Consider the following 13,068-nt stretch of genomic DNA (forward strand, 5'->3'; position numbering starts at 1 on the left):
TATTTTACCTCAGCTAATGTTAGATACTGACGTGTGTTGAGTTTACTTACTTGAAAACATCTTTAGTCGTCACCCTGCATCTTGTTTTTGACTTTTTTCCATGCACAAAGTTAGTTTCAATAAGGAAATAAAAAGCTTTAATGAGTTATAAGGCTGCTGTCTCTCTTTTAGGCAGGGGAACTGTGATGTCACAAACTGGATATTTCTTTAGAAAAACATGTGTTAATTGTTCATTTTCAGTGATATTGTTATTGAATTTGAACTTGGACCACGTCAGACTATATGATTTGGAAAACCTTTGTGTTTTCGAGCTAATAGTGGCGATGTGCTGTGACACGTCAGTTCTGGTAACAGATGTGCATCTCTAATCTATAATGTGAAGCTGTTCTTTATAGTGAAATGAGTGAATCATGGAGTTAGAATGTGCATCGCCTCATGTGATCTGCGAGGAGGGACTTCTTGTGTCTCATGTCGTTGTTTTGTCTCAAAGTAGGTCTTCAGGTCACGTGTAACTCATAAATTCATGCTTGTAGGTTAAGCTAATTATCTGATATGACTAACAGTATTTCTTTAGGGTGCTCTGGGTTTCTTAAACATTCCGAAGTCATCTAATAAAGTTACTTGGCATCCTCCAAAGGTTAAGCAATTATAGATAATGGTTGGTTTAAGCAGGCATAATAACCGACTGCATTGTGACAAAGTTGTTCACATATGCCTCTATACTGCATGTGTTACTGGGACAAACCACTAGATGGCGCAAGTTTGCCTCTTTGCCCCACCATTGTCCCTGCTGTTTCTGACCTACTTATCTATGCATGACTCAGAAGGTGCCGCTCAGCCTCACTTCCAGTCTGGCCCGGTGGAGGTTTAATGTAATAATCCATGTAAAAGTCTGACAATGTAAAGTCTATGGGCCAATGGGAACTTGTACATTCAATAGGCCGCACAACCAGGAAGTAAACAAGAGAGCCAGAAAAGCTTTTTGGCGAATGCACTATGCGATCAATTCCCATTGGTTTGAATGTCCACCATCTTTGCATCTATAACCTAGTTGTTGTATAAATCTATAAACCTGTCACCTGTCACCTCCTCATTCTGGCCCGACATGGTTCCTACCATCCTCGCGCCTGTTTTGTCTTGCAGACTCATTGCATTGATTTCTGAGGACCGGCACAACCATCACTCCAAGCGAATGCAGGATATGCGAGAAAGCCTACTAACACGCAGTTGAAAAAATAGTTAAAGGGATAGTTTCTGGTCTATCGTATTAGGTATTAATCCCTCGTCAGTGTGTTTGCTGCAGTATATGACCCTCAGCTCTCCACTGCAGTGGAGAAGCAGTGCAGTGCTGGCAGGAAGAAGGGCTTTGTACTGCTGGTACCAGCAAGACATATTCAAGCCACCTCTGTTTAAGTGTTCGCTATGGTTTTTTTCCACTCTCAGGGAGGGGTATTTTCTTTTCCTTAGAAAAACATGTTTTAAGTGTTCATTGTCACTGATATTGTTATTGAATTTGAACTTGGACTATGAAATACTATAAGATGTGTAAAGCTTTGTGTTTTCCAGCTAATGGGACACTCACAAGTCATCTGCCGGCTTATTTTCGCATAAAAAATTTTAGGTAAGAAAAAATAATAAATACTTCACATGTTTTCAAACTCCCATAGATCAACTGCCACCTTTCAAAAGAGTCTAAAACTGTGTCTGTACTCGGAGCAGTTCAACGAGAGCTTAGTGCAGATTCATCAAACTTGCCTTAGAAAGGTAGTTTAATTAAAATCCTCCAAAGATGTCACTTGAACATAGTGTGAGTGTGATAATCACAGCCTTCAGTACAGGGCCTGCCAGCAAATCAGCACCTGTTTACATGATAATTAAAAGTTTACATATTCCGGGGTGTTCCCTTTTTCTTTGCGAGCCTATTTTTGCTCGCACATAGCAACATTAGTAGCTGTTAAAAAGGACATAAGGGCCGTCATGGTGTCAGATTTCACTACACAACTATCAAGGACAAGCAAATTCACAATAACGATATTATGCAAATATATATATAGCATTAATAAAAAAATGCTAGCAATCAAGTCTATCTTCAACTTTGTTTGCTGCGTTTTGTCTCTTTGCGCCAATAAATTACCCTCAAAAAACTCTAATCTTTACTAGTCACACCTGAAAAGGTAACAAACCATCTACACGAAAGGTACACTGTTTTTTGTAACATTTTTTGCTGCTTTATTTTGCCTTCAAACAGTCTTTTTCCTTCAACAGTACCTTCATTTTATTCCTGTGCACAGGTGGAACATAGTGGCAAACAAAAAAGACGTTAAAAACATAGTGTACATATAATGTGTAATATATATCTATATATATATATATATATATATATATATATATATATATATATATATATATATATATATAATATTTACATTTTTTTATTTAGTTTTTTTTTTTTTTTGTATTTTAGGTGGCTTAATTAAATTTTGCTGCTGGTGCGGTTTAGGCAGTACAAAGCCCTGCTGCCTGCGAGCTGCTTCTCCACATCAGTGGCCAAATTACAGTCATTTACTAAAGGTAATAACATTACTAGTGGATAAGTATCTCATAAAACCCCATATCAAAAGACCCCAGCAAACAATTTAAAGCGCACTGGTTTAAAATGACACACAAACACGCAAAGAGTGGATAGGTGGAGTATGAAGAGTCCGATTGAGAACCAATTGATCTGTATCAGTATATGTACTCATGACAGGCGAGGCCCAAAACCAAATTGTTCATGATTAAACTTGAAGAAACAAACAGCTTGAACTCATCTCTAGTTTTGCAGAAATGTACTCAGCTAACATTTATTGAGGCGACTGGGTGATGATGACATTACCTGAATGGAAGCAATGAAAAGTGTCTTTTTTTAATATCAAGAATGAATCTATAAAGTAAATTATGTGAGTGAGTGCTCTGGTCTAACATCACCTCCCCCAAGTTCACCTGCAGGAGCACACACACACACACACACACACACACACACACACACACACACACACACACACTCTGGGTGTTGCTGCTTATTGACAGGTTTAGTGTAGCTATGAGTCACCTGTCATGATGATTGCTTCTGAAGTCGACAGGAACCTTTACTGGTCAGAACGTAACAATCAGGCGAAGTGTTCACATCAGTCGGAAACATGGATGAAGACTGGAGCGTTCCCAAGTGAGTAGAAACAGTTTTTAATTTAAAAATGGATTCATCATGTTATACAGAAGTCTCTGCTGATATGAATGAATAAAGTTGGAATAAGGAATAAGGAATAAGGTGAGGATTTTTGTGATGTTTGTGGCGTAAAATGTGTTAAACTGTTGAGCTGTTTAATTTCTTTAATTAGAATTGTACTTCTATGACACACATTAGAAAATATGTCTTGTTGTTCAGTGAGTGGATGAGTTCAAAGATGTGTACGGAAAAAAAAATATTTTCATAAAGAGATTGCTAATATTGAAGGAAAGCTTTTCTTAAAAGAATATATTTATGTTTAAGCTATTCAGATTTGTTTCTTTTAAACACGTTGATCAATAAAAGGAGATTTCTAATTAGCAGATGAATAAAACATTTTGTTTTAAACCAGGAGGCCATGGGACACCTGCCGAGAGGTCCACGCCGTTGAGGATGAACAGACGCCGTGGAAAATGATCAAACTTCTAAAGTTCATCACTCTGTGTGTCGTCACGGTGACTGTGTTTTGATTGGCTCTCTGCAGCAAGGTACACACACTGTGCACCAAACAACATTTTCAATTACAAAACATAACTTTATTATAAGTTCAATTTAATATAGATAAATAATATTGTATAACATGGTGGGCCTGACGTCGCCTGAAGACTTCTGTATGGCCGGAATGAAGCTCAAAGTTGGCAATGCGGGCTGTCTCCATCTTGGCAACCTAACACTGCAACAGATGATGCGGTCACACATTATGATTGGATGTGCCCATGGTTCCCCATACAGGAGAAGAAGAAGAAGAAGACAAAGACAAAGATGAAGAAGAGGAGAAAAAATAAGGAAGAGAAGAAGAAGAAAAAGAAGAAGAAGAAGAAAAAGAGGATGTCCCAGTTTGACACAGCCAGCTCACTGCAGAGCACAACACAGACTGGAGGAGGACAGTGTCTGAGATGTTATGAGGGTCTTATGCAGCAGAGGTTCCTCGAGGAGCCACCTGACAGGTGAGGCAGCAGAGTCCCTGGTGTGTTTCAAACACTTCCATGCTTTCAGGACAGATGTGTAGAAAGATGACAGGCTGGTAAGGTCCACTTCATTCAACTGGACCAGGAACAGCTGTTTATTATATCCCAGTTGGCTTACCCTCTGCAGAAGCTGCTCTGTGGCCTCCTACCATCGCAGACCAAGCTGATAAAGCAGCCTCTGGACAGTCTGCAGTCTGAAGGACGTCATTTTAGATGTTATGCCCACCAGTCCCTGTCCTCCTTCCTCCACTAGTAGATAAATAGCTGCCGCCCTAAACCAGTGCTTTCCAGTCTGGAAGAAGTACACAAGGTAATTCTTGATGTTGTCGATCAGGCTATCTGGTGGTGATAAGACTTTCAGCCTGTGCCACACTGTCGAAGCGACCAAGTTATTACAGTTTTTGTTGAATGCTTACACACATGTTGCAGACTTTGGCTCACTGTGTCATAACTTAACACACAGGCCAAGTAAGACAAAGCACATGTAGATAAACTCCTAACTTATACGTCAAAATGACAATCCCATTTCAAAACTGTTTTTAGCATCAAAACATTAAACACATGCACCTTTGTTTGCACTCTTTCCTAGTAGCAACAACACACAGATGTGCTTTATGCAAAACACAGCTGTATTCAGTACTTTGGATGGTTTTTTGTGAAAGATTGATCCACTACAGTTGATCTAGACACATGAAAACAAAATGAAGACACTACAGGTTTTTTTTTTTTTTTTTTTTTTTTTTTTCAGGTTTTTGCAAAAGTAAAAAAAAAAAAAAAAAAGAAAAAAAACACAAAGACGTGGTACAACTAGAATGTTCTACAAAACATAGTGTAAAGGAACTATTGGAAGACATTTAGGCTGTGGATCCTGTTGGCATTTGGCCACAACACCTGATCCACATCACAGCCAATATCCTCCCTTGCCCATCAACTGGGGAAACATCGCCTTGCATGCCGTATCGAACCCTGTATGGACCTCACCTCAATGTCGCCGCATGCCTTTTCCGTGGTTTATAGAAGAGGCATGCGGGCATATGGCTGATGGTCATAAAATATCCAGCATCATGCTGAAAAGAACTCCTCAATTGGATTCAAAAATGAGGTGTATGGCCTGCACAGGTAGTCAAGTGGTTTCGAGCGCATGCCACGTATGCAGTAAACACTTGTTCGAGTCCAGCCAGAGGACCTTTACTGCATGTCACATTCCCTCTCTCTCTCCACTGTCAAATAAAGGTGTCTATGCCTCAAATTTTTATCTTTTTTTTTAAATGGGGTGTATAGTGGCAAGTTGAGTGCAATAAATCTGTTATGGTTGATGAACCAGTCCCGGACCAGAGCAGCCCGATGGAAACTGACATTATCACAGAAGACAACAAACTGGGGCTGCTCTGGCCCGTCCTGAACTACTGTGTCATGAAATGTGTCCAGAAAGCGAATAATGAGGGCTGTGTTGTAGGGACTGAGGATGGAGTGGTGATGCAGTGTCACTGTTGCCTGCTCTCCTTCTTCGTCCTCTTCCTCGTCCTGCTGCTGCTCTTACTCTCCCTCTTCCTCTTTCTGCCTCCACTATTCCAAAGTTGGCACAAAGGAGCTGAGCTCACATCAGGTGTATTTGTAGTGCTCTGGCTGAGACTGATTGGTCTTCAATTAGATTTTAAATGTTTTCATGTGTGTGAGTCTGTGTGCTATTCCAATTTTAGTTGTGTTTTGTATTTTAAATAGATGTGTTTTCCCAAAGATTGCATGAGTCTTCCTTTTTGAACAATGTGTCTTATGTAAAAAAAACAGTGTGTAGCGTTTTGCAAGAAGTGTGTTGGAGAATTTCAAACACAGTGCAAAGCATATATTGTGTTCACAGGGTTGGTGCTTTTGTTTAGGGCATGGTCACCAAAGTTAGAGGTTGTGATGCTTTGGGCATAGCAACCACTTTTAGTGTTTAAGCATTAGGCAAAAACTGTAAACTCCTAACTTAACACGGCAAAATGAAACTCTTGAAACAAACCCTAACAATCCCATTTCAAAACTGTTTTTAGCATCAAAACATTAAACACATGCACCTTTGTTTGCACTCTTTCCTAGCAGCAACAACACACAGATGTGCTTTATGCAAAACACAGCTGGATTCAGTACTTTGGATGGTTTTTGACTTTAAAAGTCTCATACAGATTTTTTTTTTGTGAAAGATTGATCCACTACAGTTGATCTAGACACATGAAAACAAAATGGAGACACTTCAGGGTTTTTTTTTTTTTTTTTTCAGGTTTTTGCAAAAGTAAAAAAAAACACAAAGACATGGTACATGTTCTACAAAACATAGTGTTGTAAGGGAATGATTGGAGAACGTTTAGGCTGTGGATCCTGTCTCCTGTTTCCATTTGGCTACATCACCTCATCCACATCACAGGCAATGTCCTCCCTTGCCAAGCAACGGGGGAAACATTGCCTTGTATGTTGTATCCAACCCTGTATGGACCTCACCTCAATGTCGCTGCATGCCTCTTCCATGGCTTGTAGAAGAGGCATGCAGGCGTATAGCTGAAGGTCATAAAATTTCCAGCGCCATGCTGAAGAGAACTCCACAATTGGATTCAAAAATAAGGTGCATGGGCTGCGCAGGTAGTGAAGTGGTTTGAATGCATGCCATGTATGCAGTGGACCCTGGTTTGAATCCAGCCAGAGGACCTTTACTGCATGTCACACCCCCTCTCTCTCCCCTTTCCTGTCTATCCACTGTCAAATAAAGGTGTCTATCCCTCAAAAAAATATTTTAAACGATGGCAAGTTGAGTGCAATAAATCTGTTATGGTTGATGAACCAGTCCCGGACCAGAGCAGCCCGATGGAAACTGGCATTATCCCAGAAGACAACAAACTGGGGCTGCTCTGGCCCGTCCTGGACTACTGTCTCATCATGTGTGTCCAGAAAGCGAATAATGAGGGCTGTGTTGTAGGGAGTGAGGATGGAGTGGTGATGCAGTGTCACTGTTGCCTGCTCTCCTTCTTCGTCCTATTCCTCATCCTACTGCTGCTCTTACTCTCCCTCTTCCTCTTTCTGCCTTCACATTTCCAAAGTTGGCACAAAGGAGCTGAGCTCACATCAGGTGTATTTGTAGTGCTATGGCTTAGACTGACTGGTCTACAATTAGATTTTAAATGTTTTCATGTGTGTGAGTCTGTGTGCTATTCCAATTTTAGTTGTGTTTTGTATTTTAAATAGATGTGTTTTCTCAATGATTGCATGAGTCTTCCTTTTTGAACAATGTGTCTTATGTAAAAAAACAGCGTGTAGCGTTTTGCAAGAAGTGTGTTGGAGAATTTCAAACAGTGCAAAGCATATATTGTGTTTTTCAGGGTTGGTGCAGGGTTGTGATGCTTTGGGCATAGCAACCACTTTTAGTGTTTAAGCATTAGGCAAAAACTGTAATGACCAGGACTCATCTCCCGTATGACAGTTGAGGCAGCAGCCAATGCCATTTAGACAACCGCGCACACCTATGGCACTACAACCTCCCAGTTTTTCTGTTCAAAAAGCAGATCTTCCAGATGCACCCCAAGCATCCCGTTTCTTTGCCACTGGAGCCCCGATGGAAGAGTGGGCATCCAGCTGTTCCCCTTGCCACAGTACAGAGCCTCACATTTTGCTCAGGTGACCTTGGCAGATGAAGCTCTTCCATACAAGTGAATACTTTCTCTTACAGTTTTTCTCAATTGTTTACACACAAAAACTGGTACTTGAGACACAATGACCACAACATGTAACTCATGCACCAACCCCCTGAACCAATTCTGCTAGAAGCACAATTCCTGCTTTACACTCAAATTGCAGTTCTAAAACACACTGTTTTTCCAAACACTACACATAGTTCTCTGCATTTGGCACAATTTTCATGAGGAAAATATTTTGCTTTCACAAGGAACACTCTGTCATTCAAAATTCTAAAGTTAATTGTCCTTCTATGCACACTGACTCATCACATGGGCAAACACCTAGAGATCCTACACAACACACTCATTCCACCAAATCAGCTCAGGTACGTTGTCATTTCGGACAACGTAAGTTTCCACTGGGCTGCTCTGGTTCGTAACTGGTTCACTGCCCACCCACGCTTTATAGTTGTTTATCTCCCTCCATATTCTCCATTCCTCAATCCTATTGAGAATTTTTTGTAAAGTGTATGACCGAAATCCACAAATCCACAACTGTAACTGTACAGTAAATTCTTCTGTTGTTGTGTATGTAGACCGTATATTGTTGTATATGCAACTTTGTGTTGGTTGGGATGTACACTGTGTACATTGTTTTTGTGGGAAAAATAAAATGATCTGTTACCATGTATTTGTGTGTTCTGAGTATAAAAACAATATTCTCAAATATTTTACAACACACTTATGTATGTACTGACTGTAGTAAGTGTAACTGAACAAAAAAGGCCTAAGTCATTATGATGAATGAAGAAGAAGTGTTTTCCATTCATCATAGTGTTTTACATTGAGCACATCAGTGTTCAACTGGTTCTTATAAATGTCTATTCATATGATGGTTTGTGTGTGTCATTTGAAAACAAAATACCATCTTGAGAAGAAATGACATTGTTTTGAATGTAAAGTTTCATTTTGCAGGAGAATTGAGGGGTTTTGCCCATTGTGTGTGGGATTTTTGATTTGTGTGTAGAGTTCTGAGAGCATGAGGCATGCTTTCAGAAAATGTGTGTAAACAATTGAGAAAAACTGTAAAACACTCACATCAGCTTGTTCACAGATAAAAATGTTCACATCACCAGCATAAGCAGCTATTGTCAGAGGCATGCTAAGAGAGCTGTTGGCCAGAGGAAATCCCCAGAGTTTGTTCCTTATGTGACACAAAAAAGGTTCAATACCCAGGCTATAGACAGGGGACAGCCCTGCCTTATTCCACCCTCTCTCCTTCACTTAGCCGAGGAAGCCCCTGCAGAAGCTCTGCAGTACAGCACTGGTCACAGTCCTCAGCCCTAAACAGAAAAGGAATAAAACTCCACAGCATGTTGTCTCAACTGGCCTGGATCTGATGTCATCCTTCTGTCTGGGAGACGCAGACAGGCATTGAGTTTCTTACCTCCTTCTTTTTCAGGTTGAAAAAGAAGGCAGTGGGAGCATCCATGTCCTTCAGAGAAATTAAGCAGGATCTCACCAGCGCCCCCTTCACTCTCCTATAAGAATGGACTCCAGTGTCTTTTCTTTTATTATTTCCCTATTTAAAGGGACATCAATGTGTTCTTCCCACTGCCTTATTTCTCTTTCTAGTTTTTGTATGGCTGCTTCAGCTTTGGCCGTGGAATGAGAAGTGTATTCCTGACAAAATACCCTGATTTGAGCTTTATCGATCTCCCACCACTTGCCTAGACTCAAAAGCAGCCTTCTTTCCTCTCCAGTTCTCCCAGAAGAAAGACAAGCGTTGGCAGGATTTTATTGTTAAAATGCCAAATTGACGCGGTTCTTTCTGTGTGAGAGGAGATGAACATTGCTGTGATGAGGTGGTGATCTGTAAAACTTAGTTGTGTTATGGAGCTGTCACTGAGTGTTGGTTGTGAGATGCGCAACACCTTGATGTTTTAATCTCCAGGTGTCGCAGAGATCCAGATGACCCACCAGACTGCTCAATGCAATGGCAGACTATGGATGAGGTTCTTTGTTCATTCTGTCCATGTTGAACTGTAGTGTGCAGTTCCAGTCTCAACCCATAATGAGGGAGCAGTTCATCTCTTAGCTGCTCAAAGAAAAGCACTGTGTCTGGTCCTGAATTTGGGGCGTAGACATTAATAAAAGAATAATGAACCTTTTTTATCTCCACCACGACCACCAAGGCCCGTCATCTTACAATTTCCAGAGAGGACAGGATGTTAGAATCCAACCCTGTAGAAAAACCTGAGTCCATCGGGCCCACTCAGTCTCATTATCAGAGTCAGAGTGTGTTCCTGCAGAAGACCTTTGCTGAACAGTTCTCAACGAACAAAGTATGGAGCCAAGTGAAAAAGACACATAAGCATCTCCATCGTGAACGTGTAGTGTCTGTGTGTTTCTTACACATCCTGAGCTCTAAGACAATAGTGAATAGTGAGAAGACAGGAAGGGACAGGACCCGATGCTCCCCTGTAGACAAGTGTGGGAACACCACATTGCAAAGGGCTTCATGTCCAGGAACCGCCAATCAGCTCATCGGGGTGTTTGTTAGTGATAAGCTACAGGAAGAGGCTCACACCAGAGGTTCGGAGCTGACTTAACGTATACATTGTCATCTAAGTATAGAGAGACCATCCTGTCCACTTAAGCTGACATCAGCAAAGTTAAGTAACACACATAAGAGTTACTTCATAGGGGGTGTGAGGCAGACCATCCTTCTTTTCTCCCATTGGATAGATGAACCTTTATCCACCAAAGTGACCAATTAGAAGAAGTAGGCGGGTATGGAAAATAGACTCTAAAAAGGCCCGCACACCAGAGAAAGGTGGGTGGTAATTGGTAGATTTCCTAAGATCGAAGGCTCGATAAGATTTCTGATAGGGCAGAGGCAAAGCGTTTGGCATTCCTTTGCCGTAGATTTGAGAACACCAGAGAGCGGCCGCCTCTGATTCGGACGCTGGCTTGAGATCTGTTTCAATAAAGATTGCTCTATCATTACACCCAGCCTTGCCTCTGCAGAATTCATTTATCAACATACTACACGCCGACACCTTTGATGAAGACAGCCCAGAAACTACAAACGTAACTGTTTTCTTATTCCCCCTCGATACTTGTTACTGCAGGATTCAACTTGAGATGTAACATTGGTCAAAACAGGTCTCAGTGAACCAGTGGATCAATGAAACTGCTTTGTAGCTCAGGTGTCTGAAGACTTCTGGCCAAAACATGCCATTAATACAGATATGTAATGGCTCAGAATCTTTGATCTATTTTGATAACATCTCACTGAGTCAGAATCTGTGTATGGTTTCTCTGGTAATTCTCCAAATCACGCCCACAGAACTCTGTCTCTGAGCCTCTGTGGGCCTGAAGATAGATTTACAGGTATGCCACTTACAGGGGAATTTTTTTCTCTTGCTGATGAAGGAAACTGGCAAAAGGAAGTTAATTCCTGGCAGCAGAGAATTTATCTGACCAGCATCATCTGTTTCCTGCATCACAGTGGATTACTCATCTCCGATCACAAGTCAGTGCCGTTTAATAATCCGTTTAATACAAATATCTACATCAAATTACCCTCGACTTCAAGAACCTGGTGTTTGTACAGAGCACAACATGCCTCATGGTCGATGTTGGATACAAATACCAAACAACTTTCAGGTTTGATTGAGAAAGCAGTTTCCATCTCCTCTAATTAAGTCTTATTTATTAACGTCCAAATTATGTTAGGCAGGACTCTGCGCTACATTAGACCTGTACCTTCTTGTGCTGTAGCCACAACAACACAGTTTTGACAAAGACTAATCTGCAAAAGAGATTTTTTTTAGAAACTTTTACATGATGGAAGTCAAAACTATATGTTTGGTTGTGGACTACAAAGGGATCCTGGTCTGGATTTATTGTGTCTTGAGTCAAATCCCTTGTTTGTGTCACATGAAACACTATGCACTGGAAATCTAATGTTTGCATCTGCCTAAATTCTCTGTCTCTCCAGCGGACGTTTAAGACAGATGCTTTATATACATCATACATTGTTTTTAGTCTGCTTCGTTTACACTCTTCGTCTCATTTTCTTCTAATTTCAATCATTTCCACCTTGAAAATGAACAACAAGAAAACCAGATTTCGATTACATTTCTTATGGACAGACATTCATGCTTTTTTCATCATGCATCACCACTGAAAGCTCAAAATGTCCTCTTGACCAACACGTATGGCATGACAGGAACTAACCTGGACTTTTGTTATATTTGCTGTGGATATTCATGCTCCCAAGAGGATGATTCCTTGCATGCTTTGGAGCTTTTTAACTCTCTTCCAGTGCCACTATGAGGACAAACGTCCACTCCTGGACAAGAAATATTAGGATGTAATGCCACGTGACTGTGCCCTGGTTACAAAGTCATGCTCCTCAGAACATTTGACTCCATCAGAGGTAATTCGATGTCCTGAGTCACAGCACATTATGTTAAGTCTGATGAATGGCCCATTAATGGTCTACAATTAGTGAAATACCGTACAGCCTTAATTACTTGTGTTGATATGTTACGCAACAGCACCCTGCTTGACACTCTTTCATCTCTTTCCTGGCTTTCCATTATAGTCTACTTGCCAGGAATGTGAACCCAGAAATGTTGAGTACACCAAAGTTTTATGATAGAAATGTACAGTACGGGTCCCCAGCATTAAGAAACTGCTGGATGCTGACTTGCATATGTTGGGCAATTTGCATAATTTCCATTATTAGCATTAATTAGCATTAATCTCCTACTTGGGCAATATTTCAGCTTACTGCTGTGCCGACTTGGACAATATGGGATTGGTATAGGGTGCTACTAAGGATGCTGAATCCATTTCTGACATTTTCATATTCAGAAAAAGGCAGTTTAAACCAAAAGTGGCCACATTTCAACTCCTGGTGGATCGATTTTGATGAATTTTGAGTTAATTATAAGTTTTAGAGGACACTGTATCTATAAAAACACAATTATCCAAATGATGCAGAATATGTACATTTTATTCACACAACATTACACTCTGAGGTGAAATTGGAGATAACAAAGGCAAGTACCATATCAAACTAAAATACTATGACTATGGCTGAATAATATAGAGAAAGGAGTATAATGCTTTTACACAAACTTTTTACTCTGATACTCTGAGTACATTTCCAAGTCTG

The sequence above is a fragment of the Sparus aurata genome, chromosome 3 (assembly GCF_900880675.1).
Source record: "Sparus aurata chromosome 3, fSpaAur1.1, whole genome shotgun sequence".
Lineage (NCBI taxonomy): Eukaryota > Metazoa > Chordata > Actinopteri > Spariformes > Sparidae > Sparus > Sparus aurata.